This window comes from Triticum aestivum, chromosome 1D (assembly GCF_018294505.1).
Source record: "Triticum aestivum cultivar Chinese Spring chromosome 1D, IWGSC CS RefSeq v2.1, whole genome shotgun sequence".
Classification (NCBI taxonomy): Eukaryota; Viridiplantae; Streptophyta; class Magnoliopsida; order Poales; family Poaceae; genus Triticum; species Triticum aestivum.
In genome coordinates, this window is record NC_057796.1 from 326553294 (window position 1) to 326575584 (window position 22291).

A 22291-nucleotide genomic window follows, 5' to 3' on the forward strand; every position below is an offset into this window, starting at 1 on the left:
TGAGCCAAGACCCGTCGGACAATTTCATGCCAGGGATAAGGAGTTCACATACCGTCCAGGGGTCACCTGCTATGCTTGTGGTCAACAAGGGCATTATGCTAAACAGTGCCCGAAGCCAAGGGACTCGGCACCCAAGCCGAACAATGGTGGAAACAATACCGCCCCCAAGCGCAACAACTTCAACCCCAACAACAACCACAGGAAGGGTCACCTGAACCATGTGACCAGGGAAGAAGCGCAGAATGCCCCAGACATCGTGCTCGGTACGTTCCCTGTCAACACAGTACCTGCCACAGTTTCGTTTGATTCTGGAGCTTCCCATTCGTTCGTTTCGAAGAGTTTTGTTTCGCAACACGGTTTTCCGATACTTCCCTTGGAAAAATCTATGATCATCAAGTACCCCAGAAATAAGCAAATTGCTCAGGGTTACTGCCAAGGAGTGGTCATTGAGTTCGAAGGACTACAATTCCACGCGAATCTCGTCGTGTTGGAAAGTAAAGGACTGGATGTCATTTTAGGGATGGACCGGTTGACCACCAACAAAGGATTCATCGACTGCTTCAATCGAACAGTGATTCTCACTCACCATCACGGCAAGACTATAAGAGTTTCCACTCAAGAAAGGCCGCTATCGCAGAAACCAAAACTGAACAAAATGGACATTGCAGAACTGAGGAAAGTTCCAGTGGTATGCGAGTTTCCTGATGTGTTCCCTGAAGAACTACCAGGCATGCCACCAGACCGAGAGATCGAATTCAGCATCGAACTAGCACCTGGCACCGCTCCCATCTATAAGAAGCCTTATAGAATTGCACCCTCAGAATTGGTGGAGTTGAAGAAGCAGATAAAAGAATTATTGGACAAAGGGTTTATACGAGCCAGCTCCTCACCATGGGGTTCGCCCGTGTTATTCGCCAAGAAGAAGGATGGGACACTGAGGCTGTGCATAGACTATCGAGCCCTCAATATGGTCACCATCAAAAACAAATATCCGATGCCACGGATCAATGATTTGTTTGACCAGCTCGCACAAGCCAAGGTATTTTCAAAGATTGATTTGAGATCGGGATACCATCAACTAAAGGTACGGACAGAAGATATTCCCAAGACAGCTTTCACTTCCAGATATGGGTTATACGAGTTCACAGTGATGCCTTTTGGACTAACGAACGCCCCCGCATATTTCGTCCACCTCATGAACAAAGTATTCATGAAATTCATGGACAAATTTGTGGTGGTATTCATTGACGACATTCTGGTTTACTCGAGGACACCAGAAGATCATGCTGAACACCTCAGAATTGTTTTGGGAGAATTGAGGAAACATCAGTTGTAAGCCAAATTTAGCAAGTGCGAATTTTGGCTAAGACAAGTTGGTTTCTTGGGCCATATACTGAACCAAGAAGGCGTGGCCGTAGACCCAGAAAAAGTCAAGGCCATACTGGACTGGAAGCCACCCGCCAATGTTACTGATGTGCGGAGTTTTCTGGGAATGGCCGGATATTACAGAAGATTTATTGAAGGGTTCTCCACTGTGGCGAAACCTATGACACATTTACTCAAGAAGGACAAGAAATTTGTATGGACGGAAGCATGCGAGCAGAGCTTCCAAGAACTCAAGAAGAAGCTGACAACCGCACCAGTCTTAACTGTGCCAGACATACACAAGAGCTTTGAAGTGTATTGTGACGCGTCCCGAAAAGGTCTTGGATGCGTGCTAATGCAGGATGGCAAGGTTGTCGCATATGCCTCCAGGAAGCTGCGAAAACATGAGGAAAATTACCCAACACATGACCTGGAGCTAGCAGCAATCATACATGCACTCAAGGAGTGGAGGCACTTTCTGTTGGGAAATCGCTGTGAAATATATACAGACCATAAGAGCCTCAAATATATTTTCACACAGCCAGAGCTGAATTTACGCCAACGACGCTGGTTGGAACTGGTCAAGGACTATGACGTCGGTATTCACTACCATCCAGGGAGAGCTAATGTAGTGGCCGATGCCCTTAGTCCAAACCCCAGCCCGGACAATGACGGTCCGCAAAATTTGAGGCCTGAGTTTCAGCGAGAGTTCGCTAGGCTCAACATGATGTTAGTCTCTGAAGGCACCACATCGAACCTGGAGATACAACCCACCCTGGTGGAACAAATCAAGAAGGCTCAGCAGGGACATCCCAGCATCGAAGGCATAAAGAAGAAAATGAAGCTTAGTAAGACTTCAGAGTTCGTCACCGACAGTGAAGGAACATTATGGTACCGAGACAGACTTTGTGTACCTAACATTGAGAAACTCAAGCAACAGATCTTGACGGAGAGCCACACCGCTCCATACTCGATTCATCCTGGAGGAACCAAAATGTACAAGGACATTCAGGAAAGATTTTGGTGGCACGGTATGAAAAGAGATATAGCCACATTCATTGCTTGTTGCGATTCGTGTCAGCGCATCAAGGCCGAGCATCAAAAGCCAGCAGGGCTACTCCAACCAAACAGGATACCAGAGTGGAAATGGGATGAAATAGGAATGGATTTCATCGTCGGATTACCCCGATCACAACGTGGGAATGACGGCATATGGGTCATCACAGACCGACTAACCAAGGTTGCTCATTTCATTCCCGTGAAGACTACCTACTCCACCCAAAAACTGGCAAAACTTTATCTATCTCGTATAGTTTGTTTGCACGGAGTCCCAAGGACTATAATATCAGACCGAGGCACGCAATTCGTCTCCAAATTTTGGGATCACCTACAACAAGCTCTGGGCACGCAGCTAGCTTTCAGTACAGCATACCACCCTCAGACTGATGGACAGACGGAACGTGTGAACCAAATCCTAGAGGATATGCTAAGAGCCTGTGCACTCACCTATGGATCCAGTTGGGAAGAGAGTTTGCCGTATGCCGAATTTGCTTACAACAACAGTTACCAAGCCAGCTTGCAAATGGCACCCTTTGAAGCATTGTACGGACGAAGGTGTCGCACCCCATTGAATTGGTCAGAGACAGCTGACAGCCATATCTTCGGCCCAGATATGCTTAAAGAGGCCGAGGAGAAAGTTAAACAAATCCGGGACAGACTCAAGACAGCACAGAGCCGCCAAAAGAGCTACTATGATCAGAAGCATCGTGAGGTCAGCTCTGAACCCGGTGATTCCGTATACCTCCGAGTATCTCCTATGAGGGGTCTGCAACGGTTCAAAATAAAGGGTAAGCTAGCCCCAAGATTCATTGGACCATTTTGTGTGAAGACACGAAGAGGCACGGTAGCCTACCAACTAGACCTCCCCAAGGAACTGTCAGACGTCCATGACGTGTTCCACGTCTCACAGTTGAGAAAGTGTGTGAGTAACCCGGAGAAGCATGTACCTCATGAGGACATTGATATGCAACCAGATCTCACCTACAGAGAAAGACCAGTAAAGATTTTAGAAGAGTCTGAACGGAGGACCCGTCAGAAAACGACAAAGTTTTTCAGGGTTCAGTGGAGCAACCACACTGAGGATGAAGCTACATGGGAAAGGGAAGATTTCCTTCAAGCAGAATATCCATATCTATTTGAGGATCAGCAGAAATCTCGAGGACGAGATTTTTCCTAAGGGGGTAGGTGTTGTGACACCCAAGTTTTTATTTGGATTTTTCAAAAGATTTTATTTGACTTGAGGGGAGTGATTTAAATTTTTCTTCAAGAGAACTCTCACTCTCAAATATTTTTTCTTTATGGCAAAAGTTTTATTTGGATTCACCCAAGATCTGCCTTTGCTCTTGGAGGTTCTTGCTTTTCATTTGGACTCATGACAAAATGTTTTTCATTTGGGAAAATAAATTTTGAAAATCTTTTTGAATTTGCACTATGGCTTTTGGAAAGTCCTTTGCCACTTTCAACAAATTCCTTCTTGCCATGGCATTAGTGCAAATCCTCTCTCCTAACCACTTCCTCACCTTTGGATCAGGATTTGCATCAAATCCAGCAAGTTGAACCTCCCCATGTGATTATTTCCATTTAAATTCTATTCAAATAATTTTCTGCCTCCTTTCCTAGCACTTGGAGATTTACAAAGGAACTCCACTTTCTGTCTTGATTTTTGCCCCCAAACCTTTTTCCCCTCCTAGTCCTTTGAACCCTCAACCAAGATCCATGAAGATCCACTGGTCTTCAGTTCAAAATTTTCAAACTACACCTGCTGCAAGTTTGGACCAGATTTGACAAATTTGGTGAAATTCATTCAAAACCTTCTCCAAATATTCCAAGTAAAATCAGGCAGCCCCTGGGTGCTTTGAGTGGTCATCTCACCAAGTTACAGCTCCAGAAAAATTTATCTCATAGCCAAAACCTTCTGTCAAACACCTGCAGTGCACTGTCTATGTCAAGTTCAGAAAGTTCAGAGAACATTGCAGTGGCTTGCTGTCGTTTTCTTCAGAGAAGGGCATCGATCTCGCCAGTGCCACTGCGTCGCCTTGCTCCTCGTCCCCGCCCTCTTGTTCCTGCACTGCACGAACGCCTGGCGCCTTGCGGGCGTCGGCGACGAGCAGCAGAAGGTGCGCCGCCCCGTGACCGACGCCGGCGGCGGCTTTGCGGACGCCAGCGGGAGACACGGCGCCCACGACGCCACCCAGCGCCGCCCAAACCACCGGAGCCCGTCGCGTGGCCTTCCACTCCCCCGAATACGCTGCCGCTCTCGTCGTGAACCGCAGGGCGCGGAGCGCGCTCTCTGCCGCCGTTGAGCCCGTGCGGTCACCTCACCGTGGACCGACGCCATTACGCCAAGACCATCTCCCTTTAGCTATGAAACGACTCCAGTAACCTCCACTGATGCTGCCTGGCCGCTCAAACCACCTGCCAATCCACTGCTCCGCCGTAATGGCTCGCCGGAGATTCTCCGTTCACGGCCACCCCGTCGATGTGCCTATAAATAGAGGCCCCGAGCTTCAACTCGAGCACCCACCATCCCTGCACTCCCCTTAGAGCAAGCCTAGCCACTGGTAGAGCCCCGAGGAGGTCTCCTTCCTCGACTCCGGCCGCCGCGACCCGCCACGGGATCCAGCCCGATTCGCCCCCGTGTGCGCTCCTCCGCCTCCATTCTCTTGCCAGTAGCTTCACCTTGCATCACTCGTTCTGACCCGCGCCTCAATTCGTAGTTTGCAGCCCTCCACCGGAGTTCCCCATCCTCACCCGAGCCGCCGTCCGCCGGAGATAGTGTCGCCGTCGACGTGGTGCTCCCCGTTGGACGAGTCCACCACCCACCGACGCGGAAGAAGACGCTGAAGCTCTTGGTACCATCGTTTCTCCTAACTCGCCGTGGTTCGACGCCGGCGTCCACCGAAGTCTTCGGGCGCCGGCGAGCTTTTCAAACCTGACATGTGGACCCCGCGTGTCAGCCTCTGTTCTTTTATTCGCGAACCATTTTCTGTTGGCACCTTCGGGCAAATACATTTTCTCCTTTGCGCTTGCGCATTCCCAACCGAAGCGTTTTCTGTTTTCTCAGTTAAAACCCTGGAACTTTTCTGTTTCATTACAGATAAGTCCCTGGACAGAAACCTTTATAACTTTTTAATAAAAAGGGATTTTTAGTGATTCTTTTTCTGACAATCTTCAAATTTTGTCTAGTTTTTTATGGGATTTATTTGAAAATTATTTGGAAAATTTTCTGTGCAAGTGTTGGTTTTCACGTTAGTATCCGTTTCGTGATTCCGTAGGTTCCGGAAGAGGTGACGGAGCCGCGAACTTCGCCGAGCTAGACTCCGACTTCTCCGAACCAGGCAAGCATGTTTTGAACATTTGATATGACAGGTGTTTTACATGTTCACGTGAGAGTTTGTTCGTGGCATATGAGTGTCGGTAAATACCTCGTTGCTTGTAAGGCAACGACCCGGTTGTTCCAAAGTCGCGATGATCTCTGATGAGAGATGGCCTAATCATGTGGTGACATGAAGGGCAGCAAGGTGGTACTGTTGTAGCATACCAGCCTTGCGTCATCCGACTTTCCCCGACGTTAACATGGTTGGAGCCACGTTATCGTTCTTTTCCCGCCTGTTCCAAAGTTGCGATGATCTCTGATGAGAGATGGCCTAATCATGTGGTGACATGAAGGGCAGCAAGGTGGTACTGTTGTAGCATACCAGCCTTGCGTCATCCGACTTTCTCCGACGTTAACGTGGTTGGAGCCACGTTACCGTTCTTTCCCCTTTCCGTGCTACCACATGTCTCATTGCCAGGATGCGGTTTAGTAAGTTGGTAACCTCTTTCCGTGTACACACCAAACAGAGAGGCCGAGATGATGGTACCTTGGCCCAGGATTAAAGCCAGTCATCCGGTCAGGGGGCATGGGTGTTTTCGGTTGGGACCGAGAGGGGGGCACCCCCTTAGAGCGCGCGTATAGAAATTTGATCCCATGCTACGCGAGGTTGTAGCCTCCCCGTCTCAAGGTTTTTCTTGAACGTCGCCGAGGGTGATCCCTGGCTTCAGATGGTTGAATTGGGTGTGTACTGGTTAGACGTGTTTCTTCCAAAACACCGTAGACGGAACTAGTCCCCGTGACTACTGAAATCCGTTGGCTGTGGTTAAGTACAAACTCTACAGAGTCAATTCTTTCCAAATCATCGTATCCATGATCAGTAGTGTAAACATTATATCCATATCTATCCGTGTGAAAAATTTGTCCCCGGTGAACAAGCTCAAGTGGTAATTTCAGATTTATTGTTATTCCTGTGGATGGACTAACTTTATATTCGTCGCATGCTTGTGATAATTTATGTTTCCGAACGATTGTATTATTGAGCTCTGATATAAGCCCTTTATGTGACGTCGCGCAGACGTCCGAATGTGGCGTGTACGTGTTTCTTACCTTAAATATGAGCCCTTTATGTGGTGTTGCTCAGACGTCCGACTGCGGCATGCACTGTCTTTATTTTCTGTTATAAGCCCTTTATGTGGTGTCGCCCCGACGCCCGACTGTGGCATTATTATTCTGCATCTTCCTCTCGAGGAGTCTTTCAGACACTCGTTTGGCACCCGCATTATTATTCTGCATTTTCCTCTCGAGGAGTCTTTCAGACACTCGTTTGGCACCTGTATTATTATTCCGCATTTTCCGCTCGAGGAGTCTTTCAGACACTCGTTTGGCACCAGTATTACTATTCTGCACTTTCCGCTCGAGGCGTCATTCAGACCCTCGCTTGGTACCCATTATTTATTATCTCTATGTCTGATCGCACTGGTTAACTTGTTCATATGCTTCATGTTGCATTCGTTAATATCTTATGTCCGAACTGTCTTGCGAGTACTTTCATAGTACTCACCTGGCTTGTTGATTTGGCCAGATGTTGACGAAGGCGATCTCTTGGATGAAGAGTTTGATAGCGCGTCCGATGCCTAGAGGAGTCCCAGTCAGTCCTGCGCGATCCCGGATATTGGTCACTTGTATTGTATACGCTTCCGCCACCCGCAATAAGTCTTCTCGAGCCTCACTCCGACGCTCGATGAGTTGTAGTCTTCTGGAATCATATCACTCGCTTCGCGATGATATTTCCACCACCGTTATTATCGTGAGTTAGTAGTTTGCCACCCTATCCGCCGTCTTGTTTTAGCGGCGTGCATGTAATAAATTGTTGGGCAGTCTCTGCTCAACCTTGTATTATATTTAGTACTCCTGGTATTTTTCTTCTATGACCAAGATATTGTCTACCAGTGAGAAGGAATTCTTCCTCGCTGGTCCGTAAAAGGGATTGGTCTCTCAATAATTATTTTATTGAAAAACCGGTCGTGACAACGCCCTGAGGGCTTGTGGAGCCCTCGGGACTCTTTTGACTTCTTCTCCAAGTTCCTTGGATGTCTTCTGGTCCAAGAAAATCATCGCGAAGTTTTTATTCCATTTGGACTCCGTTTGATATTCCTTTTCTGTAAAACTCAAAAATAAGAAAAAAAAACATAAACTAGCACTGGGCTCTAGGTTAATAAGTTAGTCCCAAAATAATATAAAATAGCATAATAATGCATATAAAACATCCAAAACAGATAATATAATAGCATGGAACAATCAAAAATTATAGATATGTTGGAGACGTATCAAGCCGCTGGCACGGTGCGGCCTGGCATGGAGGCCTGGGGGTCTTGCATGAGGTGGCTTAGCGCAGCAAAGCAGGATCGGTGCGGCGAAGCGGAGCCGGTACAAGTGGTGCAGGAGCCGGGCAGCAGACCCGTGAGGTGAACTGTAACAGAGAGCCGGATGAACTTTGGGGGCGAGGTCGCGCGGGGGCAGAGGCGTTCGCGGCGACGACGGCTCATGGCGGCGAGGTCTGGCACGGGCAGGTTGGACAGAGGCGAATCCGGCGGAGCAACTCAACCGTGGGGTCATGACCGCAACGGCGAAGACGGGCGACCTTGCCTCCTGCAGAAGCGGTGATTCGGCGGGGTGGCTTGGCGCGGAGGAGGCCACACAGCGGCGGAGGAGAGGCTGGCTGAGCCCCGGCAGGGAGCAGTGCGAGGTGGCGCCAAGACGGCCGCAAAGGCAAACACCAGCGAGGTGGAAATGGAGCCGGCCTCGGAGGCGGCGCCTCGAGGCCGAGGCGGATTCGGGGCAGCTCATGGCAGCAAAACGACGCCCGGGGCGGCTCACAGGGCTTGTCGGCAAGCGGCTCAACGCAGCGGAGCAATAGCAAAAGGCGACGCGAAGGCGGAGGTGGGAGCGAGGGCGAGGCCGTGCCGCAGCAGCAGTCGATTGGCTTGAGGCGAGCCACGTTGCAGCGGTGATGGAAGCAGGCAGGGCCGCTCAAGGCAGGACCATAGCCTCAAGTGAGGCCGCAACGACGGAGGGCCGTGATACGTCTCCAACGTATTTATAATTTTTGATTGTTCCATGCTATTATATTATCTGTTTGAGATGTTTTATATGCATTTATATGTTATTTTATATTACTTTTGGGACTAACCTATTAGCCCAGAGCCCAGTGCCAGTTTCTGTTTTTTCCTTGTTTTTGAGTTTCGCGGAAGAGGAATATCAAACGGAGTCCAAACGGAATAAAACTTTACGATGGTTTTTCTTGGACCAGAAGACACACGTAGGACTTGGAGACCAAGGGAAATGAGTCCCGAGGCGAGGGCAAGGGTGCAGGGTGCGCCCCAGGGGGGCTCCCCCTGCCTTGTGGGTCCCTCGGAGCTCCTCTAACCCTATTCTTCGGCCTATAAATTCCCAAATATTCCCAAACCACCAGAAGCGTCCACAAAAATACTTTTCCACCGCCGCAAGCCTCTGTTCCCGTGAGATCCCATCTTGGGGCCTTTTTCGATGATCTGCTGGAGGGGGATTCGATCACGGAGGGCATCTACATCAACCCTATTGCCCTTTCGATGAAGCGTGAGTAGTTTACCATAGACCTACAGGTCCATAGCTAGTAGCTAGATGGCTTCTTCTCTCTCTTTGATATTCAATACAATGTTCTCCTTCCCATCAAAAAAATACAATGTTCTCCTCGATGTTCACGGAGTTCTATTCGATGTAATCTTCTTTTGCGGTGTGTTTGTCGAGATCCGATGAATTGTGGATTTATAATCAGCTTATCTATGAATATTGTTTGAATCTTCTCTGAATTCTTATATGCATGATTTGATATCTTTGCATTCTCTTCGAAGTATTGGTTTGGTTTGGCCAACTAGATTGGTATTTCTTGCAATGGGAGAGGTGATTAGTTTTGGGTTCAATCTTGCGGTGTCCTCACCCAGTGACAAACTAGGGGTAGCGAGGCACCTATTTGTATTGATGCCATCAAGGATAAAAACATGGGGTTTTCATCATATTGCTTGATTTTATCCCTCTACATCATGTCATCTTACTTAAGGCATTACTCCGTTCTTTATGAACTTAATACTCTAGATGCATGCTGGATAGCGGTCGATGTGTGGAGTAATAGTAGTAGATGCAGAATCGTTTCGGTCTATTTGACACAGACGTGATGCCTATATGCATAATCATTGCCTTGGATATCGTCATAACTTTGCGCTTTTCTATCAATTGCTCAACAATAATTTGTTCACCCACCGTGTTATTTGCCTTCAGGAAATAAGCCTCTAGCGAAACCTATAGCCCCTGGGTCTATTTTCCTTATTCTATTTTCAGATCTATAAACCAAAAAACCCAAAAATATCTTGCTGCAATTTATTTACTTTTATTTTGTTTTTCGTTTTAGTTATCTTTCATATCTATCTCTATCAGATCTCACCATTGCAATTGACCGTGAAGGGATTGACAACCCCTTTATCGCGTTGGGTGCAAGTGTTTGATTGTTTGTGTAGGTGCATAGATTGGAGACTTGCTTGTACCTCCTACTGGATTGATACCTTGGTTCTCTAACTGAGGAAAATACTTATCTCTACTCTGCTGCATCACCCTTTCCTCTTCAAGAAAAAAAACCACGCAAGCTCAAGAAGTAGTAGGCCGGCAAGGGGAGGCCATGGCGCAGCGACAGGATGGTGAGGCGTCGGTGACTCGAAGACGAGGTCGCTCAGTGAGGGCAGCTTGGTGGCAGCGGGTCATGGCCGCAGAGACGGTGGCAGCGGGTCATGGCCGCAGAGACGGTGGCAGCGGCTCGGCGGAGCTGCGGGTGAGGCGGCTCAACACGGCGGCGGCTTGTGGGAGCAGCGCCGGCTCAACGCGGCGACGGAGGCGGCTCAGAGGTAACAATGGTGGCCGGCTGCTAAAAACATAGTCGGGGTGGCTCTGCACGGCTATAAAGGCGGCGATAGAGACGAGGCGGGTCTGTGACCGTAAAGCCCGATGGAGGTGGCTCGGCGAGGCCGCAGGAGTGAAAGGAGGCGGAGGTGGGTTGCCTCGACGTGGCGGTTCATTAAGGCCGCAGAAGTGTAAGGAAGGGTGGCGGCTCCAGGCCAGCTGAGGTGAGGCATGCCCGCGGCTCCGAGGCAAACGGAGGCGGCGACTTGAGGCAGCAGGAGGCCAGAACCATGGGGGTCGTGGCTCGGAGGCCGTAGGGGAGGCGTCGTGGGGGGATAGGCAGCGGCGTCTGCCCGATGGGATTGCAGGGGGGTTCAACAGCGATCGTGAGGCAGGTTCATGGCTGCCGCATGGCCGGCTCGGAGTGTGGCTTGAAGGTGGCCGCAGAGGCGAAAGGGCCGTCCAAAGGCGGCGTAGCAGCCATGGCAGCTCAGCCACGGCGGAGCCGGAGCTCGACCGAGGCGGCTTGTGGCGCGGCCTCGGGCGCGATGACAGTGGCAGAGGAGACGCCGGCCTGGCATGGTAAATCAACGGAGCTGGCGGAGGCAACTCGAGGCGAGAGGGCCGGCCCAAGGTGACGACTGAAGCAATGGCGAGCAGCAGAGGCCGGCGGATGCAGGGCAGCCAAGTGACGAAGGAACGGTGGCTTGGTCGCGCCGGTGAGCCCATAGCGGCGAGGGGCGACTCACGGCGGAGGTCGGCGAGGTGCGGAGAGGCCATGGCAGCCGATGCGGTGCGGTGAACGTAGAGGCGAGTCGAGGCCACGGCGGCGGCTTGACAAGGCCTTCACGATAGATTGAAGACGGCCGAGCAGAGGAGGGCGTCGAGGCGGCCGACGGCTCAGAGCACATCTACGAATTTGATCAGAACCCGGAGTTGATTTAAAGCAGACTCTTGCCATACGTGAGGGTACTTCCTGGCCGGCTTCCGATCGTAGACGAAAATAAAGAAATCTGAATGTGCCCATATGATCACACTTGTTGTGCCCTCCTTCTAGCGCCATCCGCGGCTGTCTGACTCGTGCGTCCGTAGTAGAGACTCGCTAGATCGGCATTGATGACGATAAAAACTGTCAGCCTTGGTGACTTGTGAAGTAGCGGGGGCGGAATCGAACGCAACCCTAATTTCTCTTGAACTTTTAAACCTCACAGATTGTAATCTGGACTGATGAATTTGAAGCTGATGCAGACCCTTCCAAACCGGCTCTTCTTCATCCGAAAAATTGCGAACTTCTCGATCCCTCGGAGAGATCCCTCCGAGAACTCAACACCACCATGCGTAGGCCCCACGATGGGTGCCAACTGTTGTGGTTTTGTCACGGCAAATGTCCTAGTGTGAGGACTTAGTCGTGAGGCCATCGCAATTAGGTAGTAGCTTGAACGGGGTTGGTCGGAATCGAGACACGCGAGATTTTACCAAGGTTTGGCTCCTCGCGGTGGAGGTAAAAGCCTACCTTCAGGGCTCATCTCCGGGACTCATCATGGCGGGTTAAGATGGCTGGTTAAGATGGCGGGTTAAGATGGCTGGTTAAGATGACTGGTTAAGATGATGGGTTAAGTCCATAGAAGACTTAACAGGGTTGCTTAAGTCCAAAGAAGACTTATCAGGGCTGCTTGAGCCCAGAGAGGACTTATCAGGTCTGCTTAAGTCTAGAGATGACTTATCAGGGCTGCTTAAGCCCAGAGAGGACTTAACAGGGCTGCTTAAGTCCAGAGATGACTTAACGTCATGAGCCGAATTTAACCGCGAGTAATTCCCCTGACGTACGGGGACACAAACTTAAGGCAATCACTACTTATTGAGTGTTAGTAGGACGGGAGTGATGAGAATATATTTTTGGAATTGTTTCATTAATATTCGAAATAGTTCTGAGAGGATCCGGAAGCATTTCGGGGTCACCCAAAGGGTTTCGATGAATATCAGGTAATACAGGGTATTACCGATAATTATATATAGGTGGAAAATGTTTCCAGGGATGTTAAATTATATACAAAAGGGTCTAATATTCATTATAAGGCTTTTATATTTAATTTAATATCAACGGGTCTTAAAAGACCAAGTGGTTGAACGCTACTTGGGCCCAAGTGGAGGTAGCGCCCTCCTTTCCACTTAGGAAAGGGAGGGGAGACCGAATTGGACGGGGGTTCCCCCTCCTTGGCTAGCCAAAGGGAGGGGTTTTCCTCCCTTGTGGCACCCCCTCTCCTTCTCCCTCCAACCTATATATACCTGAGGACTTTGGCACTTTGAATACACAAGTTTTGGAGCCTTCTTTAGTTCTTCTAGTTCTAATTCTAGTTGGTCCTAATTGACTAATTAAAGCTAGGCTAATCCTCTCGACCTGATTATTAGAAGTCCTGTGTGTTTCTTATCTCCTCCCTCTAATTCTCCGGCGATGATTAGCTCTAGACGGCGAAGCACTGTCAGATTGTGAAGGCTGCATGCTTGTAACCAAGTAGAGAGGCCGTGCTTTCGGTCTTCAATTCGAGGGACTATTCATGGGCGGTACGAGGGATTGTTCATCGACGGTTTGAGGGACCCCAAGTACGATCTACTGAAGGAAATATGCCCTAGAGGCAATAATAAAGTTATTATTTATTTCCTTCTATCATGATAAATGTTTATTATTCATGCTAGAATTGTATTAACCGGAAACATAATACATGTGTGAATACATAGACAAACATAGTGTCACTAGTATGCCTCTACTTGACTAGCTTGTTAATCAAAGATGGTTAAGTTTCCTAACCATAGACATGAGTTGTCATTTGATTAACGGGATCACCTCATTAGGAGTATGATGTGATTGACTTGACCCATTCCGTTAGCTTAGCACTCAATCGTTTAGTATGTTGCTATTGCTTTCTTCATGACTTATACATGTTCCTATGACTATGAGATTATGCAACTCCCGTTTACCGGAGGAACACTTTGTGTGCCACCAAACGTCACAACATAACTGGGTGATTATAAAGGTGCTCTACAGGTGTCTCCGAAGGTACTTGTTGGGTTGGCGTATTTCGAGATTAGGATTTGTCACTCCGATTGTCGGAGAGGTATCTCTGGGCCCACTCGGTAATGCACATCACTATAAGCCTTGCAAGCATTGCAACTAATGAGTTAGTTGCGGGATGATGTATTACGGAACGACTAAAGAAACTTGCCGGTAACTAGATTGAACTAGGTATTGAGATACCAACGATCGAATCTCGGGTAAGTAACATACCGATGACAAAGGGAACAACGTATGTTGTTATGCGGTCTGGCCAATAAAGATCTTCGTAGAATATGTGGGAGCCAATATAAGCATCCAGGTTCCGCTATTGGTTATTGACCGGAGATGTGTCTCGGTCATGTCTACATAGTTCTCGAACCCATAGGGTACGCATGCTTAAAGTTTCGATGACAGTTATATTATGAGTTTATATCTTTTGATGTACCGAAGGTTGTTCGGAGTCCCGAATGTGATCACGGACAAAACGAGGAGTCTCGAAATGGTCGAGACATGAAGATTGATATATTGGACGACTATATTCGGACACCGGAATGGTTCCGGGGGTTATCGAATATATACCGGAGTACTTGGGGGTTACCGGAACCCCCCCGGGAGGTTAGTGGGCCTCATGGGCCCAATTGGTGGAAGAGGAGAGGCGGCCAAGGGGCAGCCACGCACCCCTCCCCCCAAGTCCGAATTGGACAAGGAGGGGGGCGGCGCCCCCCCACTTTCCTTTCCCCCTCTCTCTCTCCTTCCCTGTCCACTCCTAATCCAACAAGGAAAAGGGAGGGAGTCCTACTCCCAGTGGGAGTAGGACTCCTCCTGGCGCGCCCCTCCTGGTCGGCCGCCTCTCCCCCCTTGCTCCTTTATATACGGGCGCAGGGGGCACCCTAGAGACACAAAAATTGATCCCTTGGATCTCTTAGCCGTGTGCGGTGCCCCCCTCCACCATAGTACACCTCGATAATATCGTAGCGGTGCTTAGACGAAGCCCTGCATCGGTAGAACATCATCATCGTCACCACACCGTCGTGCTGACGGAACTCTCCCTCAAAGCTCGGCTGGATCGGAGTTCGAGGGACGTCATCGAGCTGAACATGTGCTGAACTCGGAGGTGTCGTACGTTCGGTACTTGATTGGTCGGATTGTGAAGACGTACGACTACATCAACCGCGTTGTGCTAATGCTTCCGCTTTCGGTCTACGAGGGTACGTGGACACACTCTCCCCTCTCGTTGCTATGCATCACCATGATCCTGTGTGTGCGTAGGAAATATTTTGAAATTACTACGTTCCCCAATAGTGGCATCAGAGCCAGGTTTTATGCATAGTTGTCATATGCACGAGTAGAACACAAGTGAGTTGTGGGAGATATAAGTCATACTGCTTACCAGCATGTCATACTTTGGTTCGGCGGTATTGTTGGATGAAGCGGCCCGGACCGACATTACGCGTACGCTTACGCGAGACTGGTTCTACCGACGTGCTTTGCACACAGGTGGCTGGCGGGTGTCAGTTTCTCCAACTTTAGTTGAACCGAGTGTGGCTACGCTCGGTCCTTGCGAAGGTTAAAACAGCACCAACTTGACAAACAATCGTTGTGGTTTTGATGCGTAGGTAAGAATGGTTCTTGCTAAGCCCGTAGCAGCCACGTAAAATTTGCAACAACAAAGTAGAGGACATCTAACTTGTTTTTGCAGGGCATGTTGTGATGTGATATGGTCAAAACATGATGCTATATTTTATTGTATGAGATGATCATGTTTTGTAACAGAGTTATCGGCAACTGGCAGGAGCCATACGGTTGTCGCTTTATTGTATGCAATGCAATCGCCCTGTAATGCTTTACTTTATCACTAAGCGGTAGCGATAGTCGTAGAAGCATAAGTTGGCGAGACGACAATGATGCTACGATGGAGATCAAGGTGTCGCGCCGGTGACGATGGTGATCATGACGGTGCTTCGGAGATGGAGATCACAAGCACAAGATGATGATGGCCATATCATATCACTTATATTGATTGCATGTGATGTTTATCTTTTATGCATCTTATCTTGCTTTGATTGACGGTGGCATTATAAGATGATCTCTCACTAAATTATCAAGGTACAAGTGTTCTCCCTGAGTATGCACCGTTGCGGAAGTTCTTCGTGCTGAGACACCACGTGATGATCGGGTGTGATAGGCTCTACGTTCAAATACAACGGGTGTAAAACAGTTGCACACGCGGAATACTCAGGTTAAACTTGACGAGACTAGCATATAACAGATATGGCCTCGGAACACTGAGACCGAAAGGTCGAGCGTGAATCATATAGTAGATATGATCAACATAGTGATGTTCACCATTGAAACTACTCCATCTCACGTGATGATCGGACATGGTTTAGTTGATATGGATCACGTGATCACTTAGAGGATTAGAGGGATGTCTATCTAAGTGGGAGTTCTTTAATAATTTGATTAACTAAACTTTAATTTATCATGAACTTAGTCCTGGTAGTATTAGCATATCTATGTTGTATCAATAGCTCGCGATGTTGCTCCCCGTTTATTTTTTATATGATCCTAGAGAAAACTAAGTTGAAAGATGTTAGTAGCAATGATGCGGATTGGATCCGTGATCTGAGGTTTATCCTCATTGCTGCACAGAAGAATTATGTCCTTGATGCACTGCTAGGTGACAGACCTATTGCAGGAGCAGATGCGGACGTTATGAACGTTTGACAAAGCTTGGTATGATGACTACTTGATAGTTTAGTGCACCATGCTTTACGGCTTAGAACCGGGACTTCAAAAACGTTTTGAACGCCATGGAGCATATTAGATGTTCCAAGAGTTGAAATTGGTATTTCATACTCATGCCCATGTCAAGAGGTATGAGACCTCTGACAGTACTTTGCCTACAAGATGGAGGACAATAGCTCAACCAGTGAGCATGTGCTCAGATTGTCTGCGTACTACAATCATTTGAATCAGGAGTTAATCTTCCAGATAAGATAGTGATTGACAGAATTCTTTAGTCACTATCACCAAGTTACTAGAACTTCGTGATGAACTATAGTATGCAAGGGATAACGGAAACGATTCCCAAGCTCTTCGTGATGCTAAAATCGACGAAGGTAGAAATCAAGAAAAGCATCAAGTGTTGATGGTTGACAAGACCACTAGTTTCAAGAAAAGGGCAAAGGGAAGAAGGGGAACTTCAAGAAGAACGGCAAGCAAGTTGCTGCTCAAGTGAAGAAGCCCAAGTCTGGACCTAAGCCTGAGACTAAGTGCTTCTACTGCAAAGGAACTGGTCACTGGAAGCGGAACTACCCCAAGTAATTGGCGGATAAGAAAGGATGGCAAAGTAAACAAAAGTATATTTGATATACATGTTATTGATGTGCACTTTACTAGTGTTTATAGCAACCCCTCAGTATTTGATACTAGTTCAGTTGCTAAGATTAGTAACCCGAATCAGGAGTTGCAGAATGAACAGAGACTAGTTAAGGGTGAAGTGACGATGTGTGTTGGAAGTAGTTCCAAGATTGATATGATCATCATCGCACACTCCGTATACTTTCGGGATTAGTGTTGAACCTAAATAAATGTTATTTGGTGTTTGCGTTAAGCATGAATATGATTTGATCATGTTTATTGCAATACAGTTATTCATTTAAGTTAGAGAATAATTGTTGTTCTGTTTACATGAATAAAAACCTTCTATGGTTATACACCCAATGAAAATGGTTCGTTGGATCTCGATCGTGGTGATACACATTTTCATAATATTGAAGCCAAAAGATGCAAAGTTAATAATGATAGTGCAACTTATTTGTGGCACTGCCGTTAAGGTCATATTGGTGTAAAGCGCATGAAGAAACTCCATGCTGATGGACTTTTGGAACCACTTGATTATGAATCACTTGATGCTTGCGAACCATGCCTCATTGGCAAGATGACTAAGACTCCGTTCTCCGGAAACATGGAGTGAGCAACTGACTTATTGGAAATAATACATACTGATGTATGCGGTCCGATGAGTGTTGAGGCTCACGGCAAGTATCGTTATTTTCTGACCTTCACAGATGATTTGAGCAGATATGGGTATATCTAGTTGATGAAACACAAGTCTGAAACATTTGAAAAGTTCAAAGAATTTCAGAGTGAAGTGGAGAATCATCGTAACAAGAAAATAAAAGTTTCTACGATATGATCGCAGAGGTAAATTTTTTGAGTTATGAGTTTGGCCTTCAGTTAAAACAATGTGAAATAGTTTCACTACTCACGCCACCTGGAACACCATAGTGTAATGGTGTATCCGAACGTCATAACTGTACTTTATTAGATATGGTGCGATCTATGATGTCTCTTACCGATCTACCACTATCGTTTTGGGGTTATGCATTAGAGACAGCTACATTCACGTTAAATAGGGCACCATCTAAATCCGTTGAGACGACACCATATGAACTATGGTTTGGCAAGAAACCTAAGCTGTCGTTTCTTAAAGTTTGAGGTTGCAATGCTTATGTGAAAAAGTTTCAACCTGATAAGCTCAAAACCAAATCGGAGAAGTGCGTCTTCATAGGATACCCAAAAGAAAATGTTGGGTACACCTTCTATCACAGATCCGAAGGCAAGATATTCGTTGCTGAGAATGGATCCTTTCTAGAGAAGGAGTTTCTCTCGAAAGAAGTGAGTGGGTGGAAAGTAGAACTTGATGAGGTAACTGTACCTGCTCCCTTATTGGAAAGTAGTTCATCACAGAAACCAGTTCCTATGACACCTACACCAATTAGTGAGGAAGCTAATGATGATGATCATGAAACTTCAGATCAAGTTATTACCGAACCTCGTAGGTCAACCAGAGTAAGATCCGCACCAGAGTGGTATGGTTATCCTATTCTGGAGGTCATGTTACTTGAACAAGACGAACCTACGAACTATGAGGAAGCGATGATGAGCCCAGATTCTGCAAAATGGCTTGAGGCCATGAAATCTGAGATGGGATCCATGTATGAGAACAAAGTGTGGACTTTGATTGACTTGCCCAATGATCGGCGAGCCATTGAGATTAAATGGACCTTCAAAAGGAAGACGAATGCTAATAGTAGTGTTACTATCTACAAAGCTAGAATTGTCGCAAAAGGTTTTCAACAAGTTCAAGGTGTTGACTACGATGAGAGTTTCTCACTTGTATCTATGCTTAAGTCTGTCCGAATCATGTTAGCAATTGCCGCATTTTATGAAATCTGGCAAATGGATAAACAAAACTGCATTCCTTAATGGATTTATTAAAGAAGAGTTGTATATGATGCAACCAGAAGGTTTTGTCAATCCTAAAAGTGCTAATAAAATATGCAAGCTCCAGCGATCCATCTATGGACTGGTGCAAGCATCTCGGAGTTGGAATATACGCTTTGATAAGTTGATCAAAGCATATAGTTTTATACAGACTTGCGGTGAAGCCTGTATTTACAAGAAAGTGACTGGGAGCACTACAGCATTTCTGATAAGTATATGTGAATGACATATTGTTGATCGGAAATAATGTAGAATTATTCTGCAAAGCATAAAGGAGTGTTTGAAAGGAGTTTTCAAAGAAAGACCTCGGTGAAGCTGCTTGAATATTGAGCATCAAGATCTATAGAGATAGATCAAGACGCTTGATAAGTTTTTTTTTTCAATGAGTACATTCCTTGACAAGATTTTGAAGTAGTTCAAAATGGAACAGTCAAAGAAAGAGTTCTTGCCTGTGTTACAAGGTGTGAAATTGAGTAAGACTCAAAGCCCGACCACGGCAGAAGATAGAAAGAGAATGAAAGTCATTCCCTATGCCTCAGCCATAGGTTCTATAAAGTATGCCATGCTGTGTACCAGATCAATTGTACACCCTACACTGAGATAAGCAAGGGAGTACAATAGTGATCTAGGAGTAGATCACTGAACAACAGTCAAAATTATCCTTAGTGGAATAAGGATATGTTTCTCGATTATGGAGGTGACAAAAAAGGTTCGTCGTAAAGGGTTACGTCGATGCAAATTTTGACACTGATCCAGATGACTCTAAGTCTCAATCTGGATACATATTGAAAGTGGGAGCAATTAGCTAGAGTAGCTCCGTGCAGAGCATTGTTGACATAGAAATTTGCAAAATACATACGGATCTGAATGTGGCAGACCCGTTGACTAAACTTCTCTCACAAGCAAAACATGATCACACCTTAGTACTCTTTGGGTGTTAATCACATAGCGATGTGAACTAGATTATTGACTCTAGTAAACCCTTTGGGTGTTGGTCACATGACGATGTGAACTATGAGTGTTAATCACATGGTGATGTGAACTATTGGTATTAAATCACATGGTGATGTGAACACATGGTGATGTGAACTAGATTATTGACTCTAGTGCAAGTGGGAGACTGAAGGAAATATGCCCTAGAGGCAATAATAAAGTTATTATTGATTTCCTTATATCATGATAAATGTTTATTATTCATGCTAGAATTGTATTAACCGGAAACATAATACATGTGTGAATACATAGACAAACATAGTGTCACTAGTATGCCTCTACTTGACTAGCTCGTTAATCAAAGATGGTTAAGTTTCCTAACCATAGACATGAGTTGTCATTTCATTAACGGGATCACATCATTAGGAGAATGATGTGATTGACTTGACCCTTTCCGTTAGCTTAGCACTTGATCGTTTAGTTTACTGCTATTGCTTTCTTCATGACTTATACATGTTCCTATGACTATGAGATTATGCAACTCCCGATTACCGGAGGAACACTTTGTGTGCTACCAAACGTCACAATGTAACTGGGTGATTATAAAGGTGCTCTACAGGTGTCTCCGATGGTACTTGTTGAGTTGGCATAGATCGAGATTAGGATTTGTCGCTCCGATTGTCGGAGAGGCATCTCTGGGCCCTCTCGGTAATGCACATCACAATAAGCCTTGAAAGCAATGTGACTAATGAGTTAGTTGCGGGATGATGTATTACGGAACGAGTAAAGAAACTTGCCGGTAACGAGATTGAACTAGGTATTGAGATACCGACGATCGAATCTCGGGCAAGTAACATACCGATGACAAAGGGAACAACGTATGTTGTTATGCGGTCTGACCGATAAAGATCTTCGTAGAATATGTGGGAGCCAATATGATCATCCAGGTTCCGCTATTGGTTATTGACCGGAGACATGTCTCGGTCATGTCTACATAGTTCTCGAACCCGTAGGGTCCGCACGTTTAAAGTTTTGATGAGAGTTATATTATGAGTTTATATGTTTTGATGTACCGAAGGTTGTTCCGAGTCCCGGATATGATCACGGACATAACGAGGAGTCTCGAAATGGTCGAGACATGAAGAATTATATATTGGACGACTATATTTGGACACCGGAATGGTTCCGGGGGTTATCGGATATATACCGGAGTACCGGGGGGTTACCGGACCCCCCCCCCCCGGAGGTTAGTGGGCCTCATGGGCCCAATTGGTGGAAGAGGAGAGGCGGCCAAGGGGCAGCCGCGCCCCCCCCCTTTCCTTTCCCCCTCTCTCTCCTTCCCTCTCCACTCCTAATCCAACAAGGAAAAGGGAGGGAGTCCTACTCCCGGTGGGAGTAGGACTCCTCCTGGCGCGCCCCTCCTGGCCGGCCGCCTCTCCCCCTTGCTCCTTTATATACGGGGGCAGGGGGGCACCCTAGAGACACAACAATTGATCCCTTGGATCTCTTAGCCGTGTGCGGTGCCCCCCTCCACCATAGTCCACCTCGATAATATCGTAGCGGTGCTTAGGCGAAGCCCTGCGTCGATAGAACATCATCGTCGTCACCACGCCGCCGTGCTGACGGAACTCTCCCTCAAAGCTCGGCTGGATCGGAGTTCGAGGGACGTCATCGAGCTGAACGTGTGCTGAACTCGGAGGTGACGTACGTTCGGTAATTGATCGGTCGGATCGTGAAGACGTACGACTACATCAACCGCGTTGTGCTAACGCTTCCGCTTTCGGTCTACGAGGGTACGTGGACACACTCTCCCCTCTCATTGCTATGCATCACCATGATCCTGTGTGTGCGTAGGAATTTTTTTGAAATTACTACGTTCCCCAACATCTACACCGACACGTTCTTCTTCCGCTGCAACTCGGTGACGGTAACGATCGTGATTCCAACCTGTTATGCATCTTCATATTGATCTTGGGTGATCGTAGGCGCGATTTTTTTGTTTTCTACTACGTTTTCCAACAATACTTATAATTAAAATAGGCATGGGTATGAGGGCTTGTTTCTTACAATCATATATTTGTAACCAGGATCATCATGATCTTAATTTGTGCCCTGGAAGACATCCGTTAAGATGTGCTTGTAACAAACAAAGTGGGAATGTGTCCAAATTACGTCTTGAGCGGTTCAGCGACCTGCATCAAGAGTTAATTGTCCAACCGCAGGCTCTTACCATCGTGTGGGGTTACCTCGGTTATTAAGATAAATCGGACAAAATCATTGGGTGTTTAATGACTACCCCTCATGTATCTTCAAGGATTGGCTTTCCGTTACGGCACTAAAACTTTCTG